At 41.8% G+C, this 12,433-nt stretch overlaps 1 protein-coding gene across 2 annotated transcripts in view; it reads left to right on the top strand.

Annotated features, from left to right (window-relative positions):
- Nucleotides 1-290: 290 nt before the first annotated feature.
- LOC140186186 (dual specificity testis-specific protein kinase 2-like) overlaps nt 291-12,433 on the top strand; it is a 120,175-nt gene continuing 108,032 nt past the window's right edge. The window contains exon 1 of one of the 2 annotated variants that reach the window (XM_072240132.1): nt 291-345. The gene's annotated coding sequence lies outside the window, so the exon portion shown is untranslated. The remainder of the gene's footprint in view (nt 346-12,433) is intronic. The other variant, XM_072240130.1, reaches the window with a different exon arrangement.

The raw sequence follows: 12,433 nt of genomic DNA, 5'->3' as shown, positions 1-12,433 counted from the left end.
CAGTTCCCTGGTACAATAAGATGGACTCTTGATCTCACAATATATCTCATTGTGATCTTGCACCTTGTCTGCCTGCACTTCACTTTCTTTGCTCCTGTGGCACTTGATTCTGCACTCTGTTATTTTAGCATGTATTGTGTAATGAACTGATCTGTATGGATAGTGTGCAAGATGGGCTTTTCACAGTACCTAAGTACATGTGAGAATAATAACCCAATTCCAATGTTAATTCCAGTTCCCAGCAGTGGATAAACAGCACACTGAGTGGAGAATGGATGAAGTAACGAGGATGACTGAACCACACTGAGTACTGTTCACAGCAGAAGAGAGAAAATTGGAAGATAGGTGAAAATAAATCCCATTAATTGTTTCTGTGGTACAAACTATAGATTATAAATCATATTTGTTCTTACCTCACCTCCACTGGTATATTGTTGCCATCTGGCTTTTTAAAGTTTGACCACGCACATTTCAGTATGTAAGGTGTCAGAAAAAATGCAATTATTATACACAGCTCTTCTCCACTGTTGCTATGGAGACTACTGAAATTTTATCCCCATTTGAGAAAATAGATTGATAGCAAAACTCAGAAGTTGAAGAACAATTAATTCTGATAATGCCATTTTTAACAACTTTGACTATAATCAAAACGAGGAGCTGGGAAATGTGAGTGATTCAGTAATAAAAATTTGGATGAATAATACATTTACGATATAGTTTCAATGATCTGTGTCGACTCTTACAAAAGTAATCAGGTTCGAAATGAAAGGAATTAGCAAGTCATTTATTTGTTGCAGAAGGCTTAACACAATATTTTATAAAAATTTTGAAGATAAGTGGAAACAAAATTTAATTGGTTATCTGTGCAAGCAAAACAGCTTCACACAAAATCTGAGGTATTGAAAATGGCCTCAACTGTCAAAGCCCTGCATTGAAAGCAGCTGTCACCTTAAATCAGTACAGAGAACATGAATTATAATAGAGTCTCTCTGAACTCTTTTCATTGAAGGTGTTGCTTCCAATGTCTGAAAAGGCTTCATGGAGCATTAACAATCTATTCTACAAAAGGCTCAAAGTTTGCCGTAGTGCCTGTATGGTTTTAGAATCAAAACAAAGAGCCTATTTGCAGATTTACTGCATTAGTAATATTTCTGCAGCTCCCTTGATAAAATTCATCCATTGGCTCAAGCATGTTGACCCTGGAGCAGTGAGCAGTTGTGTCACTGTCACCCACCAGCGGAGAATGCGACATGTGTATTCTGCATGGACAAAGAACACCATTTCAAAACAATTGGAAGGAGAAAGTTTTATTGATAAGTTTGGAGCTTCATTTCGTCAATAATCTTTGACACCCAGGAACCTGATACTGCTCACCCTTTCCACTGCTGATCTCTTGACAAGGACTGAAGTGTATTCCCTCGACTTCCCCTTCCTGAAGTCCACAATCAATTCCTTGGTCTTACTAACGTTGAGTTCAAGGTTGTTGTTTCAACATCACTCAACCAGTTGATCCATCTCATTGATGTATGCCTCCTCGTAACCATTTGAGATTCTGCCAACAATAGGTGAGTCATCAGCAGATCTATAGAATGTGTTTGAGCTGAACCTCACCAGATAGTATGGGTGCAGAGAAAGTAGAGCAGTGAGCTAAGTATAGATTTTTGAGCTGAGCCAGTGTAGATTGTCAGTGAGGAGGAGTTGTTATTTCCAGTCTACACTGACTGTGGTCTCCCAATTAGGAAGTCAGGGATCCAGTTGCAGGAGAAGGTACAGACACCCAAGTTTTGCAGTTTTATGATTAGTCTTGAGGGTATAATGCTGTTGAACACTGAGCTGTAATCAATAAACAGCAACCTGATATAGGTATTGCTGTTGTTCAGATGATCAAAGGCTGAATCGAGTGCATCCACAGTAAACCTATTGCAGTGTTAGCACATTGCAGCGTGCTCAGGACCTTGCTGAGGCAGAAGCTGATTCTGGCCATGACCAACCCCTCAAAGTACTGCGTCACAGTAGACGTGAGAGCCACTGGGTGATAGTTGTTGAGGCAGCTCACCCTGCTCCTTTTGGACACTGGTATTTTTGTTACCCCTTTGAAACAGGTGGTAACCTCCAACTGCAGGAGTGAGAGATTGAAGATGTCCCTGGACACTCCACCAGTTGGTTAGCACAGCTTCTCAGTGCCCTCCCAGGTACACCATCAGGCCCTGATGCCTTGTGAGGGTTCACCCTCATGAAAGATACACACAGGTCTAGATGAATTCGGTGACAGCTGTGACGTATTTATTCAGATCCAAAGATGAATTCCTGAATATCGTCCAGTCTGCTGACTGAAAGCAGTCCCGTGAGCAATCATCCACCTCACTTGACCATAACTTCTTGATCCTCACCACTGATGCTGTGGTCTTTAGTGGCTGCCTATATGCCAGGAGTCGAGGCACAGCCAGGTGATCGGACTTTCGAAAATGTGGGCACAGTAAGTGTTCTTGATGGTGGTATAACAGTAGTCAACTGTGTTGGCCCTCTGGTTCAACAGGTGATATGTTGGTGGTAATTGAACATAGAAGATAGAAATCTACAACACATTACAGGCCCTTTGGCTCACAATGTTGTGCCAACCATGTAACCTACTCTAGAAACTGCCTAGTATTTCCCTACCGCATAGCCCTCTATTTTTCTAAGCTCCCTTAACATTGTCTCTTAAAATTGTTCAGAAACCTCTTCAAGCTGGCCTTGTTGAAATCCCCCACAATAACAGGGAAGGCTTCAAGGTCCACTGTTCTGTGACTGCCGATCATGGTGCTGAGCTCCACAGTGCTTGCTTGACATTGCCCTGAGGTGGTATGTACACCACTACCAGGATGATGGCAGAAACCTCACTGGGCAGAAAAAAAAATGGATGACACTCGACTGTTAGATGTTCCAGGTCCGGTGAGCAAGACATAGATAGAACCATTATGTCTGTGCACCATGATGAGTTAATCATGAAGCATACTCCAGCTCTCTGCCCTTAATAGGCTCAGCTGACCTGTTTTTGCAAAGAACGGTGAAGCCATTGGGCTGCATTTCTCTGTGTGAAATGACAGCAGTGAGCCATGTTTCCAAGAAGCAACGTACATAGGAGTTACTCTTGTACTGTAATCTTGTTCTGAGATCTTAAATGTTATTTTCCAGAGACTGTACATCAGACATCCCACCCTGCAAAAACTCATTTCAGGAAGGTAGCACCATCAATTTGCAGGAGACTCCCGGAACTTCCGGGAGAGGTGGGATGTCTGCAATAGAGTAGGTCCTTAGCAGCTAGCCAGCTAGTTTAAATAACATTAGCTATGCTAATGAACGAATGACACCTGGTGTTAAACTCATCTCAACATGTCTTTTACAGTCTTAAGCCACCATGGCCAATAGAAAAGTCACTGTTGCAAACAGTGCAGCGAGCAACATTGTCATTATTTTTGACCCCCATTAGGCAGGAGTACACTTTAGGGTAGTCTGGGGTGACGTACCTTTTATATTTTCTTTTTTTGGAACACTCTGCCATGGCACGCGCTCTCTCTCTCTTGCCATCGCACTCTCTCGCTCGCTCTCAAAAAAATTGATTTCCGGGATATTGTACATAATTTGCGGGCATCAGGGAGCCACTGTTAATATGCGGGAGACTCCCAGAACTTCTGGGAGAGGTGGGATGTCTGTGCACATTCACCAGCAGGATAATCAGGACTAGGGGTCTAAGGCCTCTGTGTTTCAATCCTTCCTGCAGACTAGCACATCTTCCCCGCTTCTATTTTCTTAAAGGGGAACTACACTCGTGATCTGAGTCTGCCGTCTGGGGTCCAACAATTTTGAGGATCAATAGAGTTTTTAAACATTTTAAAATGATGTTGCTTAGTGCAATACCCATAGCTGTGACTGTGGATTTTAGCTGTAGTGGTCTTAATGGGAATACAGTGGATTCCAGTTAATTGGGCCATCTGTTAATCAGGGCAGCCACTTATTTGGGACAACTCTTAAAGAACAAAATCTAATGGACAAAATAGCCAGGGATCCCTTCAATTATTTGGGACACTATGCCAGTTAATTGGGGCAGGAGGCTGTTGCCGAACAATTTCTAATGAACGTCCATTGCGTTTGCTTGAATGGCCCTAAGACGCAACACCATTCTTCAAGTGAACAGTTTTTAAATAGCATCAGTTGTGTGTGTTGCTGTTCAAAAGACAGAGATTTTTATCACTAATAGTTGGTGAGAAATAAGCAGAACGACAATTCAGTCACAAATAAGAGAAAATCTGCAGATGCTGGAAATCCCAGATGCTGCCCCAGCATTTTCTGTGTGTGCAGCAATTCAGAACTGTTTTGTTCACAGTGGGTTCAAGCATTCAGGCTTGGAGATGCCAGAAGCAGGCGGGAGTTAAAATAAAATTTCTTCACTATTTCAGCAAGTTAGTAATTATGAAGAATTTGAAGATTTTGACAGTCGTCTTGAATTTTGCAATAAAATTAAAGATATGGTCAATTCAGTAGGTGGCAATATTGCTTGAAGGCACTCAGTACTTACTGCCGTTATGCCACTGGTGTTGAGGGAAGCAACACCATCTCAGTTGGTGTTCAGGGCTTCCTTCATCATGTCAGTAGCTTCCTCTCAGTTTTCACAACTGTCAGTCATGCAAGTCCTGGGTGGAGGCTCAGGAATACCGTTGCACTCAGATATAGAAGAATTCTGCGTTGCTGTTTGCATAACAGTTTTGTCTTACCAGTCAGGGTTGGTAGCCCTGAGCTGAACCTCCGAACCTGGGGTTCTGGTGGACCCTTCTTGGTCTGGCTTCTACCATTTGGCATGGGTGACCCTAACAAGAGCCAAAGCATAAAACCGTGGCTCCAGCTAACGTAGCTCTCTGGGTCATTAGGCACGCAAGCCCCCAATCCACGACAAGGTTGTGGTCCTCCTGAAAGATCTGCATTAGGTAAAAGTAAAGGCCGTTAGTCTTGCGAGACCATGGATCTGTGCCTGGAAAGTCTTCACTCTCCAGGGCGCAGGCCTGGGCAAGGTTGTATGGAAGGCCAACAGTTGCCCATGCTGCAAGTCTCCCCTCTCCACGACACCAGTGTTGTCCAAGGCAAGGGTATTAGGACCCATACAGCTTGGCACTAGTGTCGTCGCAGAGCAATGTGTGATTAAGTGCCTTGTTCAAGGACACAACATGTTCCCTCGGCTGGGGCTCAGACTCATGACCTTCAGGTTGCTAGTCCAATGCCTTAACCACTTGGCCACATGCCCACTGCATTAGGTATCTATGCTCATTTACAGTCAAAAGAATGTGATGTGGATAAATTCCTTCGGCATTAAGTATTAGAAATTATTACACAGTAGTATTGTAGTACTGCTGGTAGCATTCTAATCTGTTCTGAATTTCATTTAAATAAATTTGTTACTCAGTTCGTCATTTTTTATACCTTTTCAACTATTTCCATAAAACTTTGGGTAATTGGGTCAAAATGTTCTAGGCCTGATGTGTCCAAACCGGAATCTACCATATTTGATGATTCCCATTGGAGCTGCACGCAATAATTTGCTACTTATCAGCACCATCTGAGGAGATCTCACAGTGGAGAAGCAGCATCGAGTTGAGCACTGGAGTTCTGGAGTTCAAATGTCAGGAGCACACAAAAGCCTTGCATAACCTCCTGGTCCTCTGGTCCTTTGTGGCCAAATTTACGGACAATATGAAGATAGGTGGAGGGATGGGGGCATTGAAATGGCAGATTGAATATAGTTTAGGGAAGTGTATGGACATACACTTTGGTAGAAGGAATAAAGGCATAAACTACCTTCTAATCAGGGAGAAAATTCAGAAGTCAATTGCAAAGGGCCCTGGAAGTCCTCATGCAGGATTGTCTAAAGGTTAACTTCTAGGTTGAGTTGGTAGTAAGGAATGAAAATGCATTATTAGCATTCATTTTGAAAGGACCAGAATATGAAAGCAAGGATGTAGTGCTAAGGCTTTATAAGGTATTGGTCGGACTGTGCCTGGAGTATGGGGGGCTTTTGCTATTGCTTGCGTGGTGGGGGGTGGGGTTGGTGTTTCTGCTGGTGCAAGTGGAGGGAGGGGGAGTGTCAATGTTTCTGCTTCTGGTTGTGCATGGGGGGCTTTGGGGTTCTGATATTCATTCTTTGGAGTCTCTGGTCTCATGGATGTTTCTGCAAAGAGTAAGAATTTCAGGTTGTATACTCTATACATTCTCTGATATTAAATTGAACCACTTGGCCACTTGTGAGCAATTTTGAGCTCAAAATTGAAAGGATGTGCTGGCATTGGAGAGGGTCCAGAGGAAGTTTATGAGAATGATTCTGGGACTGAAAGAGTTACCATCTGAGTAGCACTTGATGGCTCTGGGTTATACTAACTGGAGTTTATAAGAATAAAGGTGGGGGGGGGTCTCACTGAAACCCATCAAACATTGAAAGGCCTAGATAGATTGGAGGTGGAGAGCATGTTTCCGACATTGCAGGAATCGAGGACCTGAATGCTCAGCCTCAGAATAGAAGAATGTCCCTTTACAACAGAGAGGAGAAGGAATTTCTTTAGCCAGAGGGTGGTGAATCTGTGGAATTCATTACCACAGGCTGCCGTGGAGGTCAAGTCATTGGGTATATTTGGGGAGGAGAAGATGGCGGCGCAACGCAGTGCGCATGGCCGCTCCGAAATGATATTGTATTTGTAGGTAGGTACCATGCACAATCCTGATTTGATGGAGACAGACGTGAGAAGCACGAAGGAACATCTGGAGAAACTTCTGAAATGCCTGCTTTGCTGCCATTGCTACTGTGTGATGGAGAATCTCCGGAGGGGAAGGCCCCAAATCCTCAGCTTTGCCTATTGCCTGCTGCTGGGACCGGGGTTGAAGCACTCGGCAGAGATGGTGCTCGGTGCTCGGTGTCAGAGGGCTGGTCGGAGGCTCGAAGTTTTCAGACGGACTCAAGAGTTGGCTGTGGTCGGGTGCTTCCACGATGCTGCATTGGCACGTTTGCGGCGCTGGAGGTTCATGGCAGGAAGAGAGTTTCTCTTCCTTCTACCGTCTGCGTGAGAGGATGGGACTTTCGAGAGACCTTGAGTCTTTTTTTTTACCATGCCCATGGTCTGTTCTTTATCAAATTACGGTATTGCTTTGCACTGTTGTAACTATATGTTATAATTATGTGGTTTTTGTCAGTTTTTTAGGTCTTGGTTTGTCTTGTGTTTCTGTGATATTCTGGAGGAGCATTGTATCATTTCTTAATGCATGCATTTACTAAATGACAATAAAAGAGGACTGCATGTCCTCATAATCTAATCCAATCTAATCTAATATTTAAAGCAGAGCTTGATAGATGCTTGATTAGTCAGGACATCAAAGGTTAAGGGGAGAAGGCAGGAAAATGGGGTTGAGAGGGATAAGATGTCGGCCATGATTGAATGGCTGTGCATACTCGACAGGCCGAATGACCTAATTCTGCTCCCATAGCTTAATGGTCTTGTTGTGGTAAATAGACCACAGCACTTTACAAACTGATCATTTGCCCATTCAATTTGGCCCATTCTTCTTGATTTATGGAAGAGTTTCCAAGTTGCACATTCACCTCAGAACCAAAGGGAAGCAAGTCAACATGAATGCTGACAAACCACCCAAAGAGAATGACAGAAGAAATATTAGCTTGGATATCAGAAGAAACTCTTCTTCCCTACTTCAATATTGTGTCATGGGAGCTTTAACAACTATCTGATGAGGACCGGCAAGGTCTTAGTTTAAGGTTTTATCTGAAGGACTACATTGTGAATGGTGAAATGCAAGGGCAAACAGAAAAAACTGCGACTGTGATGTAATATCATTCAAACAAGATATAGTACATCTGCATGAAGTTCAAATTTGCATGACAATGGATCTCTGCCGAGCAGAATAGATCCGATTTTATTTCACTGTGGGTTGCATATTTTAAAAGAAAAGTCAGCAGACGGAGCTACAATTGAGTTATTCTTTCTTCCTGAAATAAAATTGTTGTTGACAGTAGGAACTCACCTGAAGGTTTAACTGGCTGCTTGTAAATAATTGATGAAACAATATTATTAAGTTTAAAAACATCAAATAGTAAAAAAAACACAGGAAATAATATTAGTTTTCTGAACAGATGATCTATCTTCATACTGTATTTCATTACTGAAAGATAATTACCCTTATGATTCTCTTGGGAGACAAACACAACAATTTTAGGCAAATTGCCTGAACGTGGCAGTGGCTCAGTGAAAGGATAGATTCAGCAGTTCATTCAGGAGAACAATTGTTGGCCTTACCATCATTCTTCAAATTGAAATAAACATGAAAGCTCAACATTGAGAATTTAGGAAAACAAATGTATAAACTCAGAAATTTCAGATGTTTCAGGAATTCAGAACAGAAAAATAGGTTAGATTATACCTAGACTCTGTCAGTGTCTTTGTGATTTGATGTTTTGTATTCTACGTTTCTCATTCATTTTTTTTTTGCCGTTTGCACGATCCTTTTTCTTGTTTGCGTCAAGGGGGTTTGATGTTTTTCTTTAAATGGGTTCCATGGTTTTCTTTGTTTCGTGGCTATCTGTGGGAAAGCCAAATCTTTGGGCTGTATATATTGCATACGTACTTTGATAATAAATGTACATTGAATCTTTGAATCTTTAAATTATGCAATGCTAAAGACCATTACAATACAGTCTCTGTGTGGAATCAGAATCATATGTGAAATTTATATAAAAATTAATTTAACTACCTTTACCAGATCAGGTAGTAATTAGGATTTTACAGGGCCCTCAGATAATTTTTATTAATTTCAGACATCCCACCCTGCAAAAACACATTTCAGGGAGGTAGCACCCCCACCCCGGTCGGCTTCCTAGGGTGTAGGTGATACTTTGTTTAGTGATTTTGTCTAATTTGTAAACCAAGTTGGGTGTATGCAGAAAACGTGACATTAAAATATGTACTTATATTATATTATCATGTTTATTCCACTACAACTTTAAGCAAGTCTACAGGGAGTTAGGCCTCATCATGTAGGACATCAATAGTGTAGCTCCTTAGCAGCCAGCCAGCTAGTTTAAATAACGTTACACCTGTTAAACTCACTTCAACATGTCTTTTACATTTTAACCCACCATGGGAAATAGAAAAGTCACTGTTGCAACAGTGCAGCGAGCAACACTGTCATTATTTTTGAGGTTGACTGTAAAGCCCGCCCACAGAGAAAACTGATTGGTCTACTTAGCGGGGGTCTCCAACCTTTTTGTACCGCGGACCGATTTAATATTGACAATATTCTTGCGGACTGGCCGACCCTGGGGGGGGGGGGGGGTTAATCATGACCGGAATATAGGTGATAAGCCAACTATGAGTCACTTATAAATGGTTAATACACTCAATTTTGTTTCTAAAAGGGTTTATCTAATGAATTTAATATCAAACACACAGCGCATATTTTCCTCGCATGAATATAGTGATAAGTCAATTATAAGTCAACAGCATCATAACATTTTAAGTAACGTTTGGATATTAAACACACAGCTCTCCGTATGAACATATAAAATCATTGCAACACACCAATATTGCTGAATCAGTGGGAGCCCTGGGCTTGTTTTCCTGCAACAAGATGGTGCCATCGAGGGGTGATGGGAGACAACGATACTCGAAGGGGGTTCCTTATGTCCAGTCTATTCCACAATTTTATTTTTGTTGCATTCATTGCAGGAAACCTTGCTTCGCAGAGATATGTTGAAAATGGAAGCAACGTTTTCAGTGCTTCCGTGGCTTTCTCAGGATATTCAGCCTTGACTTTGATCCAGAATGCTGGCAAAGATGTTATGTCAAACATACTTTTCAGCCTGGCATCATTTGCAAGCTCGAGGAGTTAATCTTCCCGTGCTGACATGGATAATGTGTGCGTAATGACCTCGTGTGCGTTCAAGTTCAACAGTGCGTGACAGGGAATGAGGAAAGGTGCAGCTGACTCATATCGTTCCATATCGCCAAATCACATCGTTTCATATCGCCAAATCATATTGTTTCCTTGTGGCCCAGTGGCTGGGGACCACTCTTAGCATGAAGAGAGACCAATCAGGATGCTTGCTCTCCCTCTCCCTTTCTTTCTCAAAAAAATCGATTTCTGGGATATTGTATATAATTTCCGGGCATCAGGGAGCCACTATCGATATGTGGGAGACTCCCGGAACTTCCAGGAGAGGTGGAATGTCTGTAATTTAATAATTAATGGTCCATGTTTGTGGGCCATTGATATTTATTATTTGCAGCTTTCATGTGTAACACAGGCCCAGAGCTTTAAGGGCCGGAGAGATTCATTCCCACAGTAGTTACTCACCTTTGCCAAATGGCATTATAATAATGATTTAGCAACTCTCCATATTTACAAATGCACCAGCTGTTTGTCAAAGTACTTCAACAATGCAACCTGAAACCTCATGTAGAAGCACAAGGGCAGCAGGCACAAGGATTGCCACCACCATAGTTTTCCACCAGGCCATCAGTGTGGGAATTTGAATTGGAATTGGTTTATTATTGACACACATGCTAAGATACAGTGAAAAGCTTTGTTTTTTATGTTATCCAGACAGATCATTCCAAACATAGGTAGGCTGAGGTTGTACAAAGGGCAAAGCAATAATAGAATCCAGAATCTTACAGAGAAAGTGCAGTATGAGTAGATAAGTAAGGTGCAAGGGCTATGATAAATAGATTGAGAACTTTTAAGTTAGATGAACTCTTTATCATACAAGAAGTCTGTCTGTCCAAGAATCTTATAACAGTGGGATAGAAGCATTTATTCAGTCTGGTGGTGAGTATTTTCAAGCTTTTGTATCTTCTGCCCAATGGAAGGAGAGAGAAGAAAGAGTGACTGTTTTCCTGAGGCAGTGGGAAGTCTAAGTATAATCAATGGAGGAGAAACTGGTTTCTGTGATAAACTGGTCTGTGTTCACAACTCTCTGCAATGTCTTACGACTTGTGCTGGAAAGGAGTAGTAGTTGCAGGAAAGGACATTCATAGGAAAGGAAGAGTGATGCCATGGGCACTTGATATTGAGATGAGAACTTTTAAGTTAGATGACTGGGGGATTGATGGCCAGTGGAGGTCAGAGGGCACTAAATTTCAGGAAACGGTTCAGGGTGACTGGCACATTCAAGTTTCCATCAAGTGGTAGGGTGCGGTTGGCTTCTTTGTCTTTGATGTTTCTCAACACTTGGATTTTTCTGTGTTAATTTACCCTGGAGATAAATCGAAGGAAAAATGACAAACTTTTTGTGGACGCTATTTAATTATGGGAAACTGTTGCGAGGCAACTTCTACAAGACATTATGGTAAGGTGAAAAGTCACTTCCGTTTGTTAGATTGTACACATTTAAATTTATAACAAATGCAAATACAAATCAAACGCTGTACAAACATCCATTTCATAATCTAGATTATAGATACAAGAACAATAAAAACAAAGCACTTTAAACCTTTTTGATGCAATTGTAAAGAAAGAAAGGTTTGTGTTTATATTAACTTCAGGACATTCCAAAGTTTCTTCTAGCCAATAAAATTCTTTTGAAATGTACTAACTTGTAATGCCGCACCTTAACTGAGCACAGGGACGTATCTATTAGTATGGAAATAGCAAAGTAAAAGTATCAGATTAGAATAAAAAATACTTAGTTAGGATTCCCAGTCTTTGTACTCATGGTTTGTCCAATCCTCTTGATCATTTTCTTGCCATGTAATCCTATTTTACTTCTTCCAAATGTTTCTCTTTGAATACCTACAAACTGATTTCTCTCTTACCAACCAAGTGCATTAATATCATCCTTCCAAAAGCTGCATTATTTGTGACTCAAACCAAGGAATGTTGTCTCTCTTTCTCTTTGTGACCTTCAATAGATACGTCATAATAAAATGAACAAAAAAGGAGGAGCAGGAGTAAGCCCCTCAAACCAGCACCACATTCAATGTCCGTGTGTCATCTGCTCCCCCCTCAAACCAACACCACATTCAATGTCCATATGTGATCTCCTCCCCCCTCAAACCAGCACCACATTCAATGTCCATGTGTGATCTGCTCCCCACTCAAACGAGCACCGCATTCAATGTCTGTGTGTGATTTGTTCTCCCTCAAACCAGCACCACATTCAATGTCCATGTGTGATCTGTTCTCCCTCAAACCAGCACCACATTCAATGTCCATGTGTGATCTGTTCCCCCTCAAACCAGCACCACATTCAATCTCCGTGTGTGATCTGTTCCCCCTCAAACCAGCACCACATTCAATGTCCATGTGTGATATACCCCCTCAAACCAGCACCACATTCAATCTCCATGTGTGATCTGTTCCCCCTCAAACAAGCACCACATTCAATGTCCGTGTGTAATCTGATCCC

The sequence above is a fragment of the Mobula birostris genome, chromosome 22, assembly GCF_030028105.1.
Source record: "Mobula birostris isolate sMobBir1 chromosome 22, sMobBir1.hap1, whole genome shotgun sequence".
Classification (NCBI taxonomy): domain Eukaryota; kingdom Metazoa; phylum Chordata; class Chondrichthyes; order Myliobatiformes; family Myliobatidae; genus Mobula; species Mobula birostris.
Note: the sequence above shows the minus strand (reverse complement) of the source record. Positions and strands in the feature narration are given on the sequence as shown.